Genomic DNA, 23,051 nt, shown 5'->3' with positions numbered 1-23,051 from the left:
TCTTCCTCCTCTAACATCCAGATTATAGAACATCTTCCTCCTCTAACACCAGATTATAGAGCATCTTCCTCCTCTAACACCAGATTATAGAGCATCTTCCTCCTCTAACATCCAGATTATAGAGCACCTTCCTCCTCTAACATCAGATTATAGAGCATCTTCCTCCTCTAACATCAGATTATCGAGCATGTTCCTCCTCTAACATCCAGATTATCGAGCATCTTCCTCCTCTAACATCCAGATTATAGAGCATCTTCCTCCTCTAACATCAGATTATAGAGGATCTTCCTCCTCTAACATCCAGATTATCGAGCATCTTCCTCCTCTAACATCCAGATTATCCAGCATCTTCCTCCTCTAACATCCAGATTATAGAGCATCTTCCTCCTCTAACATCAGATTATAGAGCATCTTCCTCCTCTAACATCAGATTATAGAGCATCTTCCTCCTCTAACATCAGATTATGGAGCATCTTCCCCCTCTAACATCAGATTATGGAGCATCTTCCTCCCCTAACATCAGATTATAGAGCATCTTCCTCCTCTAACATCAGATTATGGAGCATCTTCCTCCTCTAACATCAGATTATGGAGCATCTTCCTCCCACTGACTGATGTAAATTCAACAGAATTTAAAGATTAAAAGTAACTTGTTCTTTGCAGTAATGAGAGTAGTAAGAACTCCTCAGTGTTGTCAGCCATGAATGCTGAACAACTTCACAACGTGCTCTGCTGCTGAGACGCGTCCAGCCAGACGCTCCATGTCCTCATGTGGACGTGGTTTCAGCGCAGTGGAGATCTGACTGTTCCATGTCAATATGTCCATGTAGAAATGTCAGCAGACTAATTCCTGGGTGTTTATAAGACCTGCCGGCCTCAGTGATTCACTATTTGAATTGACTGTGTGTCATTGTCATAATATCAAAGCTACAATAAGACACACTGATACTTCCTCCTCCTCCTCCTCCTCCTCCTCCTCCTCCTCCTCCTCCTCCTCCTCCTCACTCTGCTTCTGACACATGTGACTATTAATGCTCCTGCCCCACTGCCCCGACCTGTCAGCCTTGTCAATATGATTATTCCTCCATCTAATTGAAGTCAGAGAGGAGGAGGATGAGTGGAGAAGGTGATGATGATTGTCGTGGAGGAGGGTGAGACTCTTTGCTATTGTCTAGCGGGAAAAGCTGCAACAGAGTGTCGGTGAGGTTTTCCAGAACAATGTGTGAAGTGAAAACACATTGTTTTTGTGTTTTCAGTTCAGAAACGTTTTGCGTTTATGTGACATTGTTTTGAAAGCCATGTCTGCTTACACTACAACAGCAGAAACAAGGACAATTAAAGCTGCAAGCAGCGTTGGTTGGGGGGGGGGGGGGGGGGGGGATCATGCCATCTGGCCCCTTTAAATATTGAGCAAATAGCAATTTTGAAGGTTTTAACCAAAAATGACTTGTTTTAAAAAAATATGGGGTCAAAAGTGGGCGGGGCCCAGCAAATTAGCAAGTGATTCGCAACCACCAAATATCAGCTCAATCGAACAAGCTTTGTTAGCATGCTAATGAGCATGCTAATGAGCATGCTGGGCTGCGATCTACCTGAAAATCACACAGGTTTCTCCCTCTGTGTCCATGATCTGGAATCTGGTGTTAGATGAATGTATATATATATTCTCTAGAATCTGCATGTTCCTAACTGTGGCTCGATGAGGAAACAACAGATCTGAGATAAGTTAAGAATTAACACCATTATTTATTAAACAAAGACATTCTCACCACATGGTCAGCTGGTACAGGACGGCCGTGCTCCGCCAACGTACGGCTGAGAAAGAGAGTGACTCTACACAAACGCAGACCTTTGAATCAGAGAGGCGAACTTCATCCTGTCCAGGTCCTCCTTATGACCCTGGACACCTGGTCTCTGATGCAGGCTCCAGTCTGCAGTCACTTCCTTTTTACACACCAACAGACTCCTGTTCTTGAGTATCAGTGAAGGCACATGGTAGAAAATGGAGGGAAAGCTCATGGCAGAATTCAAAGCCATTGTCTCTGTAACAGCGAAGCCAAAATAGCAGACTACATAGAAGCATTCAAGTTAATATAATCTAACATTCCCCCTTTGGCACATGCTATGTGCCAACACAAAGAACTCAAATATTAACACAGAAACTTAGAAGCAAACAGTCCATCCCCAGAACATGTCCACCCCCTTTAGCATCAACCATCACGTTTGTTATAATTATTTTTAATCAAATACATCAAATTCTTCATTCCCAAGTTCATCCTGTAAATGCTCGGGGGCTGTTCACTAGAGGCTTGAGGACGTCACTTTTGCTTCCCAGTTTCTGTGCTCTGCAAACACGTCTTGTTCCAAAGCTTCACAAAGATTTTGCTGATCATTGTTCGTTCACTTCAGGATCCAAGTCCTGAATCATTTCCTCCTGAGACACTGAACTTCAGTTGATCGGTGGCGTCTTCAACATCCGTCCTTCTTCTGGTCCATCTTTAACATCACATCATTAGACAGTCCAACACATTTTCATTTCTGATCCACCAATTAACAATACCTAAATCATTCTGTTTTGAAGTGTTTCACCTTAAAGTTATTGGAATCTCCCTGAGATGACCACATGTCCTCTGGTCAAATGTTGTACAGATTATATTTTAATTCTAACCATGTCCCTAATCTCTATTTTATTTATTTAACCATCCTCATTCCCCTCTTATACAAAATAATTCACATTTGTCTCAGACATTTTAATGAAGCATTTTTCAATGGACCTTTTATTTTATACTGCTTCCACATAAAGCATCCCTGGTTTCTTTCTTACTGGATTGTTTTACTTTTTATTTATACTTGTTCTTTTTTGTGCTCTTTTTTGCTCTTGTTTAGATATTTACATATGTTTACATATTTTAATTCTTTTGATTTGATCATTTCGGCACCTTTTTGCCTTGAGCCGTTGTAAGTTTGTGTTTCCCCCCTGGGAGGAATAAAGCTCTATTCTATTCTATTCTATTCTATTCTATTTCACACGATGCACCTCCTTGTCCTGTCCTGCCTCCATGCGTCTCCCATGAGACCTTTCCTCCACAACCATCATTTCTCATGCGGTGGTCTTGTTCTCTTCCTTCTCTTCAACCTCCACAGAGAAACTTCCTTCAGGCAGGTGTGACTCTCTTTAACGCCTCAAACCAGTGACGTCTGTTGAGGGTGTGTGATGGAGGAGGGGGGCCCACACTCCTATCGTTTTAATGACCATTATTTAAATTCACAGGGAATGGCTCCGTCCCTAGTATTGATCTTAACATGAAGTTTTTCCATCTAATTTTTCTCTGCACTTTTAGTTCAGGTCGATGATCAAATAATTACAGGCTCCTCATTCTGATTGTCATTCATTTTACCTATGCGTCACTCAGTTTTCATTCTTTTCCTTAAGTTTTATTTTAAATGTTCTATTTGTTTCTTTTATTAAACCTACTGAGAGTTACAACTGTAACAGAATTTTATCAACTAGTTTATCACTGCGTTTGTTTAATTCAATCAAATCTATATCAAGGTGTTAAAATGACTTCTCTACTTAAAAAAAAAACTTTTTATTTTTATTATCTAATCGGATCTTGCTAAAAAATGTAATCGAGTATGAAAATCCAAATGTTCTAAATATCTGATTTATGATACGAACCTTCCCTCTTGTTGAGAGCTGAGAGAATCCAGGGCTCAATACAACAACACATCATAAAGTTGAAGCATCTAATGATCATTTGATCAAGTATGAATTATTTTCTCATAATTTTACTGCAGAGGTTAACTCAAATCAATTTGTTAAATTCAATTTACAAATCTCTCTGGAAGTTTCATCAGCACTTCATGAATGTGTGTGTGCCTCCCTCCTGTGAGTTCATGTTCAACCGTCATCCAGTTCACATCACATCACATCATGTTGTCACGGCATCACAATTGTCCAGGTTGTTCGCGATGCACCACTTCCACACTCCTCCTCACTCTGGTCCTTCATCACTCCTCCAGCTCCTCTGGGCTCCACTTCCACCTGCTCTCTCTGTTCCACTGTGTTCTCGGCTTTCACAGCCTCTCCTGTTCTGCATACAATCTCAGAAGGGCCGAAAAAACACAACGCAGTCGTCACCAAATACGGCAGAAATCTGTCACCCTGACTGGTTTCCTTCAGAGGTGTACTTAACGTCCAGTGAATTCCACATCCTGAGTGTCCGGTGATGATGGAGCAGAGCGGAGGACTGTCCCCCAGAGTGGCCACTGCCTAGCTACAATTATGGAAAATGGACAAAACTCAAAGAAAACAAACAATCATAACGTAATCTTTTCACCACTCTACTAGCAACATGATGGGAGAACTACTACCAGAACAGTTGTTACCGTTCAGCATCTTTATCGCCTCAGGGAAGCTGAACAAGCAGCTGCAGAGTGAACTCACACACACAATCACTCAAACGAACAAATAAACAAAGAACAAAACGAACTAAACAAATTAAACAAACCAAAAAAAAATCCCTTTTTACTTTATCTACATCAGGGGTCAGAAGCCTTTAATGATCAAAGAGCCATTTGGTCCCGTTGCCCACTGAACTACACCCAAAGAGCCTCACGCATTTTATTTTGACAGTCCCACAGGCAGACCATGCCAGGAGGACACTACACATCAGTCTTTTATTTTGACAGTCCCACAGGCAGACCATGCCAGGAGGACACTACACATCAGTCTTTTATTTTGACAGTCCCACAGGCAGACCATGCCAGGAGGACACTACACATCAGTCTTTTATTTTGACAGTCCCACAGGCAGACCATGCCAGGAGGACACTACACATCAGTCTTTTATTTTGACAGTCCCACAGGAAGACCATGCCAGGAGGACACTACACACCAGTCTTTTATTTTGACAGTCCCACAGGAAGACCATGCCAGGAGGACACTACACACCAGTCTTTTATTTTGACAGTCCCACAGGAAGACCATGCCAGGAGGACACTACACACCAGTCTTTTATTTTGACAGTCCCACAGGAAGACCATGCCAGGAGGACACTACACATCAGTCTTTTATTTTGACAGTCCCCCAGGAAGACCATGCCAGGAGGACACTACACATCAGTCTTTTATTTTGACAGTCCCACAGGAAGACCATGCCAGGAGGACACTACGCAGCAGTGTTTTATTTTGACAGTCCCACAGGAAGACCATGCCAGGACCACACTACACACCAGTCTTTTATTTTGACAGTCCCACAGGCAGACCATGCCAGGAGGACACTACACACCAGTCTTTTATTTTGACAGTCCCCCAGGAAGACCATGCCAGGAGGACACTACACACCAGTCTTTTATTTTGACAGTCCCACAGGAAGACCATGCCAGGAGGACACTACACACCAGTCTTTTATTTTGACAGTCCCACAGGAAGACCATGCCAGGAGGACACTACACACCAGTCTTTTATTTTGACAGTCCCACAGGAAGACCATGCCAGGAGGACACTACACACCAGTCTTTTATTTTGACAGTCCCCCAGGAAGACCATGCCAGGAGGACACTACACAGCAGTGTTTTTTATTTTGACAGTCCCACAGGCAGACCATGCCAGGAGGACACTACACACCAGTCTTTTATTTTGACAGTCCCCCAGGAAGACTATGCCAGGATGACACTACACATCAGTCTTTTATTTTGACAATCCCACAGGAAGACCATGCCAGGAGGACACTACACATCAGTCTTTTATTTTGACAGTCCCACAGGCAGACCATGCCAGGAGGACACTACACATCAGTCTTTTATTTTGACAGTCCCACAGGAAGACCATGCCAGGAGGACACTACACACCAGTCTTTTATTTTGACAGTCCCACAGGAAGACCATGCCAGGAGGACACTACACACCAGTCTTTTATTTTGACAGTCCCACAGGAAGACCATGCCAGGAGGACACTACACACCAGTCTTTTATTTTGACAGTCCCACAGGAAGACCATGCCAGGAGGACACTACACACCAGTCTTTTATTTTGACAGTCCCACAGGAAGACCATGCCAGGAGGACACTACACACCAGTCTTTTATTTTGACAGTCCCACAGGAAGACCATGCCAGGAGGACACTACACATCAGTCTTTTATTTTGACAGTCCCCCAGGAAGACCATGCCAGGAGGACACTACACATCAGTCTTTTATTTTGACAGTCCCACAGGAAGACCATGCCAGGAGGACACTACACAGCAGTGTTTTATTTTGACAGTCCCACAGGAAGACCATGCCAGGACCACACTACACACCAGTCTTTTATTTTGACAGTCCCACAGGCAGACCATGCCAGGAGGACACTACACACCAGTCTTTTATTTTGACAGTCCCCCAGGAAGACCATGCCAGGAGGACACTACACAGCAGTGTTTTTTATTTTGACAGTCCCACAGGCAGACCATGCCAGGAGGACACTACACACCAGTCTTTTATTTTGACAGTCCCCCAGGAAGACTATGCCAGGATGACACTACACATCAGTCTTTTATTTTGACAATCCCACAGGAAGACCATGCCAGGACGACACGACACACAAAACCTTCTTCACTGCTGGTTGACAACTTTCAACTAATAAACTAAACTACATGAACTAAGCAACAAAAACACAATTATTATCAACACTACAAACCTAACATAACCCCCAATAATTACATTTAAAACAGGACAAACAGAAACTCCCATGATGCATTGCAGCTCTCAGCTCCTTTATTGCTACACATTATTAAAATGGAAGATAAATGTGGGAGATCTGGATTGTTAGAACCATGAGTGTGATGGTGTGTCTTTAATGTCCTGTAGTTGTTGTGTGATTCACTAGAATGTTCCGTCACTCTCAACAAGTCTGCAATGAACCTCCTGGAACTGTCGGCGCCTTTGCAGCTAATTTATGACTGAATTATCTCCGGCAAACCTTTACCTGTTCTTTGTAAAGTTACCAACTAAACTTCACTTTTCTTGACTCTAAAATGCTGAAAAGTCGAAGATCAAAGTCCAGTTGGGTTGTTTTACTAAAGGTCATTTCCCAGCGTTCCAGGATTGATTTAGAAGAAAAGCAGCCAATATGTGAAGAATGTGAAAACTCCTTTTCTCTCTGTCCACAGTGTTTCGAACTATGATATATGACTACAAGCACAATCATTGAGACCGTTGGTCTGTCTGAGACTGAAACATTACAATCTTGTTAATAACTTCATTCAAAAAACACAAACTTTCTATGAATGTTTTTGTATCGACTCCAGTGAAGATGAAATCTGGACTTGCAAATAAAATGATTGCATTCTGGTTTTACTTGGACTGTACAGAGTGACCTGATAACAAAGCATCATCACAAACACCAATGTTGAATTAGATGGTTTATCGGTCTTACAAAACAACAATATTAAACTCAGCGGACATGAAGTTTGCTAAAGACATAGTACATGCTAACAACAGTGAGAAGTTTGATTTGATGGAAAATAATAAGAACATTTATGAAACGATCTTTCACAAAGAGGGCCCAAGTTTTACCCTTCAGGGTACCAGGAATTTCCTTCTACCGTATGGCGTGGAACAGACCTTTCGTAATGTCTGGACTGTCAGCCGCTACTTTTTTCACACACTTTGCACTCAGCTTAAAAAGTGACACCAATTTATGGACTCATGCCAAGATACATGGATGATACGTTCAGGTGCAACGCGTAACTCTGACCTCTGAAGCGGTGCTCCAGGCTGACCAATCCTCTCCTCACAATCACAACCAGCAAATGCTTTATGACCAGAGATGAAAGCTTCAGTGTTTGTGTATTTTTGACGTAATTTAATTGCCTGACCTCCCTCCCTCTCTTTCCCTCCAGTCCAGTCCGTCGCCCACCATGGAAGCAGTGTTTTAACGTATTTATTCTTAAAAAAAAAGTAGAAGTAGAAGAAAAAACCTGTAATCCCACAGTGAAATCCATGCCCTGTTACAACATTGACACATGCACATAGTGTTTGCACTGTACATGTAAAAAAATTAATTAATTAATAAAAAAAATAAAAAATAAAAATAAATATATATATATATACTGTATATACATATACATATATATATATATATATATTTTTTTTTTTTATATGTTGGGTGCAGCTTATAATAATAATAATTTAAAAAAAGTGTACACTGTGGTCTTTGGTCCATATTGACGTGATCATCACCAACATCAACATTTTCCACAATTACACACTTAAATCACGCAGTACGTTATCTTACTGTACAGGCAGAACATTTCCTAAAAACTCAAATCAATTTGTTTTCAGCAACCTGCACCATGATCCTGTCCTGTCCACTCCTACATGACCCAGCTTCCGTCAGGTCAGTTTTCAAGTGGATTTACTGCAGCTTCTCTTTCACAATCACACTAAATTCACGCATAATTGAAAGATTGCTGTCAAGACAGATTTTTTTTTTTTTAAATCATTGTACACGGTTCCGTTGTGTTGTGGTGAATTTGTAAGTGTTTTCTGTATTTGGTAGTGTTTTTTATTTGTAAGTATTTTCTCTATTTGGTAGTGTGTTTTTGTATTTGGTAGTGTTTTCTGTATTGGGTTCTCAAGTTTGTAGTGTTTTGCACTTCCAGGCCACCGTACCCTATAATAAAGCAGCCGGTGGATCCACACACTGCACAAGGTGCCTTATTTTGCACTGACCTCCTGCCGTACAGAATGTCTGTACACGCCACTTAATATATTAGTATGAGAAACTGACGGTATGTCGCCAAGGGGAGTACCGGCACTGCTTTTTTTCCACTTAAAGCACTGGTCATAATGTGGGAGACAAGGAAGTATTTCAGCATAAAGTCTGTAAGATAAACATGGTGTGATCGAGCTGAGGAAACTTTTAGATCTAGAAGAAACGAAATGTCAAGAATGAAAAGACTATTTGCACTTCGTACTATGGATTGTGGCTCTTTCTCGGGCTGGATTAACTTTTGTTTTTTTAAATGTCTGCTGACGTTCCTGTACAACTATTAAAGACGTATGTAAAAATACTGCTATACGATCAAAAACCCCATCATTTGATGACAAAATGTCAATCAATGCTTTGAAAGGGGAGTGGTAAAGTGTTTCTTAAGAACGTCAACTTGAAAGTGTAAAGAATCACAAATAAAACAGCCAGGACTTATTGTAAGAGAACATCATGATTGTGAACTGATTCATTCAAGTTTTCCACCTCGGGATCGCAGAAGAAGCTACAGGTACTTTGAAGTTGTGGTTGAATGATGGTTTCAAGTGAAAATGCTGAACCGTCTTTGTCTTTTGTTGTCTGTCTACATGACAACTGTGCTCAGAAACACGGAAAACTTTTAGAAAACAGCTCCCAAGATGGAACTTTTGGAAAACACTGCTCCGTTGCCGTGTGAACGGACGAAAACAAAAATCCTGAGCCTGCGTGCCATGGCTGTGGTGAACAGTTTTTCTACAAGCTTCTCTGAAATTAAAATGCAGAAACGATGTGTTTGTAAGTGAAATCCTGTTGTGTAAACGGGGCCTGACGGCCGTCAATCCCGTGTACTTTTATGGTCTTTCCTCAGAAAAGTTGCCATCTCTATTAAAACTAAATTAAAGTTGAGATTTGAAACGCCATTTTATTAACACGAACCTTGTAAAAGTGCTGTTGTCTTTTATTGATTTTGGGAAACTCACCTCCCTTTTCATTTACCTGAATGTAAGCCCCGCCCACTAACCTAATGTTTGACCATGGTTAATGTGTGATGAAGAGTCAATCGATGGACACATTAGCACGATAGCAACACGTGAACTCGTCCAGAAAGTAAAAAGTATTAAGAAGCAGCAGATTGAGGGTTTGTCAACAGCATGTGCTGCTTCGCTGCTAGTTCTCTGTCTGATGATGACCTTTAAACACCCCATCCCATCATCCTCTGCTCCTCTTACAGCGGCCCACTGGGAGCACACACACACACACACACACACACACACACACACACACACACACACACACACACACACACACACACACACACACACACACACACACACACACACACACGGAGGCATCACTGTCTGAGGTTTGGTGGTAATGAGGCCTGTCATCCTTGCACACAGCCTCTCTCTCTTCCATTATTTTTTCTTTCTTTCCTTCTTTCTTTCATTGATCCACTAACAGATCCCCAATATAACAATTAGCATTTGCTATGGGAGCCCCCTCCTCCTCCACTTCCTCCTTCTCATCCTCTTCCTCTTACTTCTCCTCCTCCACCTCTTTCACCTCCTCTTTCTCCTCCTCCTCCTCCTCCTCCTCCTCCCTCTGGACCATTTAAAAATGCACCACCTCTCTCTTTGCCCTCCGTCTCCAGCTCGCCGCCACTTCTCCGGGTTCCCAGTCTTGTTATATCGGCTGACAAACACGAGGAGGAGGGCTTCTGTGTGTGTGTGTGTGTGTGTGTGTGTGTGTGTGTGTGTGTGTGTGTGTGTGTGTGTGTGTGTGTGTGTGTGTGTGTGTGTGGTTGGGGTCCGCAGTCCCACCTGGTGGTCCTGTGCACAGAAGTCCAATCAAAAAGAAACGACAACAGGGAGAAAATGTGGAGTCAGCGAAAATGTTTCAGACACATTTCAGCTCCAAACACACAAACTGGGTCCAGGAATCACATTTAAAGCCATTTCCTGTAAATTACCATTCAAGTGATTCTCTATCACACAGTCATTGTTTGTACAGTCAAAATGATAAAAAAAAAAAAAAAAAAAAATCCCAATACACGCAGAGATTATTCATAAAAGTTGATTGAAAATAAAGAATTTAAGATGAAAATAAAATAAAACATGCAAATGAAGATTGCATGTACAAGGAAAAAAGAGTTTCAGTATTTTGTGTGTCTGGATTCTAAAGTGAAAGTACGGCTTTGTTTACACGTCGGTGTTTCAAGTGAAAAATCTTCTTTTGCGCTTTTGTTTCAGAAATGTTTCACGCCGACATGGAAAGGTTTGAAAACGATGTAGTTCGTGTACTAACGGGCGCTGTTGTAATGAAACCACAGTGTAGAGAACAATACGTTAGAAGCCACAATGACGATGAGACATGGACATGTGGATGGAAAAGTTAGATGGTTATTATGGCGAGTCTGGAGGAACCATTGTTCTTATTGTCCATCGACTGAGCGTGTGCAGAAGAACACAGCCGAGGCGCCCATGTGCAGTCGTTGTGCTTCATGAGTGACGATCACTTTTTGTATTTGGGCACATTAGCTTGTCCATGTGGACGAGGCCTTTAACAGAGAACCTTGTGAACGTATTATTTTTTAGACTAAAATGGTCCGTTAAGACTAAATGACGCCTCTGCAGTCCAGAGATTTTTATTCATTCATCGTTACAATATTTAAAGGAGAATCCCTTGCTTATCTTCATCAGGGTCAAACTTGGCAGGTCCACACTGTGAAAGTAACTCAAGTAACTAAAGCGCTGAATACTGAGTGTTGTGATCCAGGTCAGAGTTACCAAGAGGCTTCAGCAGAGCACGTGTCCCACTGAGCAAATGTCTGAGACATGTCTCAAAGACGTCCCTTCTATACATCCAGAAGACATCCTCAGAAAGAAACTTTTTTAGACGTCTTCCTTGGATGTTCTATTTACGTCTTGTCTGGACGTCATACACATGGACGTCAATGGAAACACGTTTCAAAAGTAAAAGGACAGGTCCTCAGTCTATCAGAGGACACACACAGACTTATGGACGACTTAGCATTGCCCATCACAATCACACGCATGTCTTTGGACTGTGGATGGAAACCAGAGAACCCCGAGGAAACACCACAAACCTCCAGCTGGATTTGAACCCACAACCTTCTGTCAGGTGAGGCGAGAGCACAAACCACCAACGAGACAACTGACAAGTGCTGATCAAACATTTACTTGTGTACAAAATGAAAGGTTATCAAAGTGGTGAGTTTCTCCATGGAGACTTCCAGCGCGTTCAGCTGATTCTGGCTGTCTTGGATGTCCATCACTTTTATGTGTCCTTTGTCAACTAGTCCTGGCTGTCAAATGGACATCCAGATTACGGCCTGGACGGACAGATGTGTCTGGGATGTTTGTGGACGTTGTTTGCTCAGTGGGTGAAAGCATGAGAACATGAGCCCCATCAGGTGAACTCTGACAGGAACACATGGAAGAAGCTTCTGGACCCAGAGGTGGAGTTCTGAAGCAGATCAATGAGCTTCAGCTTCAGTCGACATGAACACGTGTCAGTGGTGAGAATGAAGCTCTGCTGAGGCTCATTTCTGACTTTTCACAGTCCAATGTGTTTTCTGCTCGCCTCCATCTTCCTCGAGAGATTACTGCTCCGCTCTGACCTTTGTCTTCACCAATGTTTAACTCCCCTGTGTGCGTGTGTGCGTGTGTGTGTGTGTGTGTGTGTGTGTGTGTGTGTGTGTGTGTGTGTGTGTGTGTGTGTGTGTGTTTTGTAGAACAAGGGAAAACAAATCACCCGCTGTAGTTCTCATTAGCAGCACTTTTGTGTCCAAGCGGAGAGATCAGCTGTCAGCTCTGTTTGCCTCTGCAGCCTCACCTTTTACCCGCCATAATCATCCTGCTTAACAGCAACACACACACACACACACACTCACACTCACACTCACACACACACACACACACACACACACACACACACACACACACACACACACACACACACACACACACACACACACACACACACACACTCACACACACACACACACACACACTCACACTCACACACACACACACACACACACACACACACACACTCACACACACACACACACACTCACACTCACACTCACACACACACACACACACTCACACACACACTCACACTCACACTCACACACTCACACTCACACTCACACTCACACTCACACTCACACATAAACACTCACACTCACACACACACACACACACACACACACACACACACACACACACACACACTCACACTCACACTCACACTCACACTCACACACACACACACACACACACACACACACTCACACACACTCACACTCACACTCACACTCACACACACACACACACACACACACACACACACACACTCACACTCACACACACACACACACACTCACACATAAACACTCACACTCACACATAAACACTCACACTCACACACACACACACACACACACACACACACACACACACACACACACACTCACACACAGACAACATACATGTGTGTAATTTAGTAAGTTTCCGTCAGCCTATAAAAGTGTAATCTTCCCGCTAACCTGTGGGGACAATGTGAGCCCAGTAGAAGGAACCAAGAGGACCACAGGAATGTCTCTTGGTGAAAGACTGAGTGAATGTCCACATTACCATTCCTGGATACAGGACAAAGAATCCATAAAAACATTCGGTAGAATAACGATTAAAACACACATACTGGTTTCCACAGTGGGGCCTTTCAGCTGCATGTGGTAACCATGGACACCAACAAGACAACATTGAAGGACAAGCCGGATGTATTTGGCTTACAAGCAGTTTTGCCACAATTACTTTCAAAAATCCAATTACTGATTACTAGTTAAAAAGTAAATGGTAAATGGTCTACATTTATATAGCGCCTTCTAACCACACTGAGTGCAGTCCCAAAGCGCTTTACATATCAGCTCACTCACCCATTCACGCTCACATTCACACACCAATGGGACAGAGCTGCCATGCAAGGTGCTAGTCAACCACTGGGAGCAATTTAGGGTTCAGTGTCTTGCCCAAGGACACTTCGACACATAGACCGGTGTAGACTGGGATCGAACCTCCGACCTCTCACTCCGAAAGACGACCACTCTACCACCTGAGCCACGGTCGCCCGTGAAGTAACTTAGTTACTTCACAGATTACTTGTTCTTAAAAGTAACTAAGTTAGATTCCAAGTTAGTTTTTTAGTTCCTTTCAGCAGCTGAACATATAAATTACAACTGGTTTTGCTAAAAACTCTGCTGACCCTGGCCTCCTGCACCATCTATATACATATTTAACCTTTGACCTTCATTCTCTGTTCTATTTATATCTGACTCACGCTTTGATCATCGCATTTTTACTATTACTGCTATTTATTGACCCAGAGATGTAGTTGTAGTCTGTTGTTGCATTATTATACAGGTGGAGCTCCGAGGTTTCTGATACAGATCAGATAAAAATTTCAATAACATAATTAATAACTATTATTAGTTAATGAATTATGAATCGTTATTAATAACTAGTGATCCTTATGAGATAAGAAATCCCTACAATGGGTTTGTGGAAGTTTTTAGTAAGGACGGGGCCCTTTCCCTCCCTCCTCACAGGCCTTATGACTGAGCCATTGATTTGCTCCCTGGAGCAAAGTGACCAACCAGTAAGTTGTACAAGTTATCCAAGCCTGAGAGGGAGGCCATGGAATCCTAACTGAGTCCCTGGCAGCTGGTATTATTCGCCCCTCATCCTCCCCAGCGGGGGCTGGGCTCTTCTTTGTGGACAAGAAGGACAAGTCCCTGCGTTGTTGCATAGAATATAGGGGTCTGAATGAGGTAACTGCTCGTAACAGTTACCCCTTGCCCCTCATTGACTCTACTTCTGGCCTCTCCACAAGGCAACTACCTTCTCTAAACTGGACCTACGCAATGCATATCACTTGGTGCGTATCAAGGAGAAGGATGAGTGGAAAGCTGCGTTCCACACCCCCACAGGACACTGTGAGTATTTGGTTATGCCGTTTGGACTCATGAATGCCCCAGCGGTTTTTCAAGCTCTGATCAATGATGTGCTCAGGGACATGTTACATCAATTTGTTTCTGTTTATCTGAATGACATTTACATTTTTTCTCAGACTCTCCAGGACCATGTGCAGCATGTGAAGCTTGTTCTCCAGAGATTATTAGAAAACAGTTATTTTTGAAAGCAGAGAAGTGCCCGCGGGACCCGGCCGGGCTCATCCCGAAGGGACGACGCGGGCCCCTCTTCCTCATCCTCCTGTGGACCCACCACCTACAGAGGCTGCCGTAGGGGTCGGGTGCAATGTGGATTGGGTGGCAGTCGACGGCAGGGGCCTCGACGACCCGATCCCCGGACACAGAATCTGGTGTTCAGGACATGGAATGTGACCTCGCTGGGGGGTAAAGAGCCTGAGCTTGTGAGGGAGGTTGAGAGATACCGTCTAGATATAGTCGGGCTCACCTCCACTCACAGCTTGGACTCTGGAACCCAGCTCCTCCACAGGGGCTGGACACTCCACTTCTCTGGAGTTGCCCGCGGTGTAAGGCGGCGGGCTAGAGTGGGCTTGCTTATTGCCCCACAGCTCAGCCGCCATGTGTTGGAGTTCACCCCGGTGAACGAGAGGGTTGCGTCCCTACACCTTCAAGTAGGGGACAGGTCTCTGACTGTTGTCTCGGCCTATGCACCGAACAGCAGTTCAGAGTACCCAACCTTCTTGGAGTCCCTGGGAGGGGTGCTGGATAGTGCCCCAACTGGGGACTCCATTGTTCTCCTGGGGGACTTCAACGCCCACGTGGGCAATGACAGCGAGACTTGGAAGGGGGTGATTGGGAGGAACGGCCTCCCCGATCTGAACCCGAGTGGTGTTCTCACGAACTGACTGTGTATCTTCCTCTGACTCTAACTTGATAATCAAATATGCTGATGACACCACCATCATCGGTCTCATCAGTGATAATGATGATTCCTCTTATAGAGCAGAGATCCAAAATGTGGTTCAGTGGAGTAAAGCTAACAACCTCCAGCTGAACGCATCAAAAACATGTGAACTGGTCTTTGACTTTAGCCGGAACAGTTCTCACACACCTGTCATTATTGATAACTCCCAGGTGCAGATTGTAGAGGAGTGCACGTTTCTCGGTTTAACTCTCTCTAAAGACCTGAAATGGGTCAAAAACACTAACCGGGTTGTTAAAAAAGCTCGTCAGCGTCTCTACTTTCTACGTAGACTTAGAGAATTTACCACAAACTCTAAGATTCTGCTTAATTTTTATCGCTGCACCATTGAAAGTTTATTTGTTGGCTCTGTGACTGTGTGGTTTGGTAACACCACAGACAAAGAGAGGAGAGCTCTAAACAAGGTGCTCCGCTCTGCAAAGAGGACTGTGGGCTGTGAGCTTCCTGTTCTGGAAGTCCTTTATAAATCCAGACTTTTAAACCGAGCACTTAGAATAATCAATGACTCTTCTGGCCACCCTGGAAAAGCCTTGTTCCAGCTTCTTCCTTCTGGCAGAAGATATCGTTCGCTGAGATGCAGGACATCTCGATATGCCAGCAGCTTCTTTCCACAAGCTGTTATCAGCCTAAACAGAGCACTTTAATGTATGATCTTGCACTTTATTGAATCTGTTTCAGTCGGTCGATTTCACAGTGTCAATTGTTCACTGTTCTCTTTGTTTTATTTCTGTACTTTTATCCTGTTTTATTTATGCACTTTTTAATTAATGTTATTTTATGGCTGTACCTGTTTTGTGCACACTGGGGACTTTTACAAATTTATTCCAATGTGGTTTTACTGCAAATGGCAAATAAATGAATCTGAATCTGATCTGTTATTGGACTTCTGTGCCAGTCACAGTTTGTCCATAACGAACACCATGTTGGAGCACAGGGGTGTCCATAAGTGCACGTGGCACCAGGACACCCTAGGCCGGAGGTCAATGATAGACTTTGTGGTCGTGTCATCTGATCTCTGGCCGTGTGTCTTGGACACTCGGGTAAAGAGAGGGGCAGAGCTGTCAACTGATCACCACCTGGTGGTGAGTTGGATGCGCTGGACCGGGAGGAGGCCGGATAGACTCGGCAGGCCCAAACGTGTTGTGAGGGTCTGCTGGGAACATCTGGCCGAGCCCTCCGTCTGCGGAGTCTTCAACTCCCACCTCCGGGAGAGTTTGTCACAGATCCCGAGGGAGGTAGGAGACATTGAGTCCGAGTGGACCATGTTCTCCACTTTCATTGTCGAAGCTGCTGCTCGGAGCTGTGGCCGCAGGGTCTCTGGCGCCTGTCGTGGCGGCAACCCCCGAACCCGGTGGTGGAAACCGGAAGTAAGGGATGCCGTCAAGCTGAAGAAGGAGTCCTACCGGGCACTGTTAGCTCATAGGACTCCCGAGGCAGTCGACAGGTACCGGCAGGCCAAGCGAGCTGCAGCCCGGGCTGTGGTGGAGGCAAAACCTCGGGTCTGGGAGGAGTTCGGAGAGGCCATGGAGGAGGATTATTGGTCGGCCCCGAGGAAATTCTGGCAAACCGTCCGGCGCCTCAGGCGGGGGAAGCAGTTCTCCACCAACACTGTTTACAGTGGAAGTGGGGAGCTGTTGACCTCAACTGGGGATCTCGTTGGGCGGTGGAAGGAATACTTTGAGGACCTCCTCAATCCCACCTCCACGTCTTCCATTGAGGAAGCAGAGACTGGGTTCTCAGAGGTGGACTCGTCCATTACCCAAGCTGAAGTCACCGAGGTTGTTGTGAAGCTCCTCGGTGGCAAGGCACCGGGAGTGGATGAGATTCGCCCAGAGTTCCTTAAGTCTCTGGATGTGCAGGGACTGTCGTGGCTGACTCGTCTCTGCAACATCGCGTGGCGGGCGGGGACAGTACCTCTGGACTGGCAGACCGGGGTTGTGGTCCCTCTCTTCAAGAAGGGGGATTGGAGGGTCTGTTCCAACTACAGAGGGATCACACTCCTCAGCCTCCCCAGGAAAGTCTATTCCAGGGTACTGGAGAGGAGGGTTCGGCCGTTAGTCGAACCTCGGATCCAAGAGGAACAATGCGGTTTTCGTCCTGGTCGTGGAACACTGGACCAGCTCTATACCCTCCACCAGGTTCTCCTGATGGTGGAACACTGGACCAGCTCTATACCCTCCACCAGGTTCTCCTGATGGTGGAACACTGGAACAGCTCTATACTCTCCACCAGGTTCTCCTGATGGTGGAACACTGGACCATCTCTATACTCTCCACCAGGTTCTCCTGATGGTGGAACACTGGACCAGCTCTATACCCTCCACCAGGTTCTCCTGATGGTGGAACACTGGACCAGCTCTATACCCTCCACCAGGTTCTCCTGATGGTGGAACACTGGACCAGCTCTATACCCTCCACCAGGTTCTCCTGATGGTGGAACACTGGACCAGCTCTATACCCTCCACCAGGTGCTTGAGGGTTCATGGAAGCTCCCAACCAGTGTTGTGTGGATCTGGAGAAGGCGTTCGACCGCGTCCCCCGAGACGTCCTGTGGGGGGTGCTCCGGGAGTATGGAGTCCGGGGCCCTTTGTTAAGGACTGTTTGGTCCCTGTACACCCAGAGCAGGAGTTTGGTTCACATTGCCGGCAGTAAGTCAGACCTGTTCCCAGTGCACGTTGGCCTCCAGCAGGGGTGTCCTTTATCACCGGTTCTGTTCATCATATATATGGACAGAATTTCTAGGCACAGCCGGGGGCCCGGAGGGGGTCCAGTTTGGGAACCACAGGATCTCATCTCTGCTATTTGCAGATGATGTGGTTCTGTTGGCCCCATCAAGCCTGGACCTTCAGCGTGCACTGACGTGGTTCACAGCCGAGTGTGAAGCAGCTGGGATGAAGATCAGCACCTCTAAATCCGAGGCCATGGTTCTCGACCGGAAAAAGGTGTCTTGCCCCCTCCAGGTCGGTGGAGTACTGATGGTAATCAGTGTGGTTCTTCAGCCACCATATGACGGCAGGGCGTTGCCAGATTATTGTCATTCGTCCTGACCTCCCACAGTCGTCTCCTTCTCCCATTAGCTTCTGGCGCTGCTGCCCGTGCTCCAGTTTTTCATTTCCAGCCAAGTTTTGGCTCGCTTTGTGTTTTTCGGAGCAATTAACTGATCAATTCACCTCTGACTTTTGTCTCTGCTTTTGGAGCCTTGAGTTGCCGTCACACTCCATCTCTTCCAGTAGCTCCAACATCTGTTACAATACAGAGGAATAAAAGTAAACAAATCAAGCTTGTGTTACATAAAAACTCTCAAAGTTGACTGAAGAGATGTTTTGTGACCTGCTGGTCACTGAAACATCTTCATGATGACGAGCTGCTGGAGGGCAGGTGATGCAGACGACATCTTCCAGAGGTTCATTCTGTCTGAACGGACCCTCCAGTCCATGAGATCATCATGAAGCTCTGAAGCCAAAGAGCAAAGAGAGAAGAGAGAACAGATATTAGAACCACTAACAGCACAGTTTGTTTCACTCACCTTGATCTGCTCTCTGGAAAACACAGTGAGGATCCTCCTCCTCCTTCAACAGCCTCAATGATCCTGCAGAGAAAAACACCTTGTGAAAACCAATGAAAAGAAAAGTTCCACTTTGATTAAAGTCAAAACTGTCTGGAATTATTGTTTCTGTGATTTAAACAATATTAATCACCAACTGTAGACAAGATGCAGAATCAGTTGATATTTTACTTTGACAATGTGATCAAACTACTGTTGATGATTAACCCTTTATGAAAGTAGTGACCTCATATAAAGACACATCATCAACACAGAATAAATATCTCACCAAGTGGTTCAGTCATTTCTGCCATACGACACATCTATTGAATAACTGTACAAACTATTGTTGTAGTACCTTGTGAGATACTTTTAATCTGGTCTGATATAGACCAGATTAAAATTTTCAATGACATAATTAATAACTGTCTTTGTTAATTCTTAATCATTATCGATAGACAAACACAACATTAATGGTACGTCGTGATCCTTATGAAGTAAGAAATCCCTACAATATACATTCAGCATCTATCTGGGATAAAAACACAGCAGCAAGCTCGTCATATACATCCATTAATACAATATAGTATGATTACTGGTGCAGTTCATTGGAGGCACATTCGTCTCTAAACACACCAAAAGTTACTGGAGAAAGTTTTCACAAGACAAGAAATGACAGTTAATACACCAAAACAAGGAATGAGGATAGAAAGAGCAACTTAAACGTTCATTGCTCCTAACTTAACCACAAAACTCCTCCTCCTCTCATTAACACTGATAAACTACTGCTTCTTATCAGAGCAGGATGATCGTTTGTATATAGACAACAAGGCCAATCTTTACCTGATGAGAAGACAGTCCTTCACTCTGTTGACAAACGAAAGACGGTAAAAAGAAATGATAAATGTGCGTCTTTTCCACGAATGACTTCTGTCTTGCGTCATTTCGCAGACATTAGCGGAGTCGGTTCTGCAATATCAATTCCTGTCGGTGCGCTTCCTGTCACTTCCTGTGCCTTGCCTTTTGTGTACATCACTTCCGGTGTGTCACTGTCAGTTAAGTCACGTCCGGTGCGTTGGCTTCCACGTTGCGTCATTTCAAGATGGCGGCAATGGTGAGCGAATATGGTGGTGCCGAAGGGCTGGCATCTTGGATTTCCCCACTGGCGTCTCTTGTCGTTCTGCTTCAGCTGTCATGAGAAAGTTTTACCAGAAGTTTTCTTTCCCTGTCTGCCTCCCCAGGTGTGAGGCAGGACCTCAGAGAGGACAGAGGGCCGTTCCACTTTGTCATCAGTCCACACAAATGATTATCTTATCAATTGTCATTGGAGTATTGAGTATGATGCCTTTAGTTTCTGTTGCAGCACCACCACTGGGATAAATGTGTTCACTGGTTTTGCATGTTGAGAAAACTTCGTATTCAGATGTGTTTCCTTCTCCGTGTGGACTCGGCCAGAAGAGTAGCCTTGCCCAAAGGTTTCAAAATGTATAGAATAAAAATGCTCTCTTACTATAATGCGAGCTCTTACATTCTACAAATGGTTTTTCACTTTTAATATTAATATTTATTTTTGGAAATATTTGTATAATCGATCGATAGCAGTCTGATAGGATACAGTAGATCCTCGATTAGGAGGTGCAGTGTGAAGCTGAATATTCAGGCACAGGAAGCTGCAGGATTTCTTTTTTTTTTTTTATTAAAAGAAAGACATTTTTAAATACATTACAGTCATTCCAATTTGCTTTTATAGAGAAAATAGAAAATCCCAACATCCACATGAGCAGCAGGTGTGTTTGTGACTGTGGAAAGAAAAACTCCCCCAACAAGGAGAAACTTTGTAGAAACCAGAGGTGGAGGAGAGGAGAGGAGAGGAGAGGAGAGGAGAGGAGAGGAGGGGAGGGGAGAGGAGAGGAGAGGAGAGGAGGGGAGAGGAGAAGAGAGGAGGGGAGAGGAGGGGAGAGGAGAGGAGAGGAGAGGAGAGGAGGGGAGAGGAGAAGAGAGGAGGGGAGAGGAGGGGAGAGGAGGGGAGAGGAGAGGAGAGGAGGGGAGGGGAGGGGAGGGGAGAGGAGAGGAGAGGAGAGGAGAGGAGAGGAGAGGAGAGGAGAGGAGAGGAGAGGAGGGGAGGGGAGGGGAGGGGAGGGGAGGGGAGAGGAGAGGAGAGGAGAGGAGAGGAGAGGAGAGGAGAGGAGGGGAGAGGAGAAGAGAGGAGGGGAGAGGAGGGGAGGGGAGAGGAGAGGAGAGGAGAGGAGGGGAGAGGAGAAGAGAGGAGGGGAGAGGAGGGGAGAGGAGGGGAGAGGAGAGGAGAGGAGGGGAGGGGAGGGGAGGGGAGAGGAGAGGAGAGGAGAGGAGAGGAGAGGAGAGGAGAGGAGAGGAGAGGAGAGGAGGGGAGGGGAGGGGAGGGGAGGGGAGGGGAGAGGAGAGGAGAGGAGAGGAGAGGAGAGGAGAGGAGAGGAGAGGAGAGGAGAGGAGAGGAGGGGAGAGGAGAGGAGAGGAGAGGAGAGGAGGGGAGGGGAGAGGAGGGGAAGAGAGGAGGAGAGGAGAGGAGAGGAGAGGAGAGGAGGGGAGAGGAGGGGAGGGGAGAGACAGAGAGAAAGACTGGGTGGGGAGAAACATACAATACCCTTGTCAGTACTACATTTTTCTTTCTTTTTAATAATACAGTAATCACACTGATCTAAGTATTTTCCAACTGTCATGAGATTAAACCAGCCTGAACAACAACAGAGCAAAAACCTAAATAATCACAACAATTATAACAAAAGCAAAAACAAAAGGACGTAAAACCAAAAAATAAAGAAATAAATAAAAACAAAAACAAACAAACACAACAACAACAAAAGCAAACAACAACTTGATTTTGATCATTAACAGAACAATCTCGTCAATGAGGAGTGGAAGTGTGTGTGTGTGTGTGTGTGTGTGTGTGTGTGTGTGTGTGTGTGTGTGTGTGTGTGTGTGTGTGTGTGTGTGTGTGTGTGTGTGTGTGTGTGTGTGTGGTTTGTCCTCTGGATGTGAATGGAACTGTTGTGGGGGGGCCCGCAGTACCCCCCTGGGGCCCCAAGGCCACCAGGGCCGGACGCCGCCACTCCAGCACCCAGCGACCCACCGGATCCAGGGAGGCCCCGACAAACCCCCCCGGAGAGCCACGACCCAACAAACCCCCCCGGAGAGCCACGACCCAACCTGGGAGGCACCAGATGGAGCGCGCAGAGAGGACCCCCCCCAGGCCAGAGGGGCCCACAGGAGAAGGATAAAGAGTGCAGAGAGGACCCCCCCAGGCCAGAGGGGCCCACAGGAGAAGGATAAAGGGCGCAGAGAGGACCCCCCCCCAGGCCAGAGGGGCCCACAGGAGAAGGATAAAGGGCGCAGAGAGGACCCCCCCCCAGGCCAGAGGGGCCCACAGGAGAAGGATAAAGAGTGCAGAGAGGACCCCCCCAGGCCAGAGGGGCCCACAGGAGAAGGATAAAGAGTGCAGAGAGGACCCCCCCCCAGGCCAGAGGGGCCCACAGGAGAAGGATAAAGGGCGCAGAGCCCCGGGCCCTGACCCGAGCCGCCAAGCCGGGACCGGCCAGTGCAGCGCCCCCAGGCCACGTGGGCAGGGAGCCCGTCGCACCCCGGGGGGCCGGCCCACCCACCACCCCCCCAACCCCAGCGGGACAGAGAGGGCCCCAGCCGCCGAGGCCCAGGTGCAGGATTTCTAAATAAAAGAGGGGCGTATGTGAGGGCGTCTCTGAGCTTTCAGAAAATGGGCCTTGACCTTTTGGGGTTTTTTCCAAGTGTCATGT

This window comes from Blennius ocellaris (assembly GCF_963422515.1).
Source record: "Blennius ocellaris genome assembly, chromosome: 7".
NCBI lineage: Eukaryota > Metazoa > Chordata > Actinopteri > Blenniiformes > Blenniidae > Blennius > Blennius ocellaris.
The sequence above is the reverse complement of the archived record's forward strand: the minus strand, read 5'-3'. Positions refer to the sequence as shown.